This window comes from Crocuta crocuta, unplaced genomic scaffold, assembly GCF_008692635.1.
Source record: "Crocuta crocuta isolate KB4526 unplaced genomic scaffold, BGI_CrCroc_1.0 scaffold20, whole genome shotgun sequence".
NCBI classification, from domain to species: Eukaryota; Metazoa; Chordata; class Mammalia; order Carnivora; family Hyaenidae; genus Crocuta; species Crocuta crocuta.
The window spans coordinates 5,576,484-5,577,042 of NW_027527932.1; the positions used below are offsets into that span (position 1 = coordinate 5,576,484).

At 53.1% G+C, this 559-nt stretch overlaps 1 protein-coding gene across 1 annotated transcript in view; it reads right to left on the bottom strand.

Annotated features, from left to right (window-relative positions):
• The window catches only part of CLVS1 (clavesin 1), a 171,238-nt gene extending 171,003 nt beyond the window's left edge, over window positions 1-235 (bottom strand). The window contains exon 1 of the mRNA XM_077751815.1: window positions 111-235. The gene's annotated coding sequence lies outside the window, so the exon portion shown is untranslated. The remainder of the gene's footprint in view (window positions 1-110) is intronic.
• Window positions 236-559: the final 324 nt, after the last annotated feature.

Consider the following 559-nt stretch of genomic DNA (forward strand, 5'->3'; position numbering starts at 1 on the left):
GAGCTGTCCGCGCCCCGAGGTGCTGAAGCGCCGCAGCCATGGCATCGCCGCGCTGGGGGAAGGCGGGGAGGCGCTGCACACACGGGAGGGAGAAAAAAGGCAACAAATACCTTCACACAGCCGCTCAGCCTCGCCTTAGGAATGTGTTTCTGCAGGTGTCCTCGCTGCTGAGCTGAGTGGGTGAGATCCCCTATTCTGGCAGGTTCGGGCTCAGATTTCTCTAGAAAGCTGTGAATGAGAGCCCCGGCTGCACGGGGCTGTGATTTTGGTAGGAGGCGTGTGCGCCGGAGACTCTGTCCTTCTATACCAAGCCTGGCTTTCCCCTGGGTCCTAAATGCCTCCGCACCGCTGCTTTCCCCGGTCCATCAAGACAATACCAAGAATTATTGTAATTTTGTAACACCTGGTACAAAAAGTACCGGAACCATCACCCCCGACCCACCTATTACCAATGTTAAAAACAGACTCTTTCACATTAATGCAACCTCTGAAACAGACGCTTGTGTGTGTGTGTGTGTGTACATTTAACAAATGAAAAAGTATCACAGACCTATAGGGA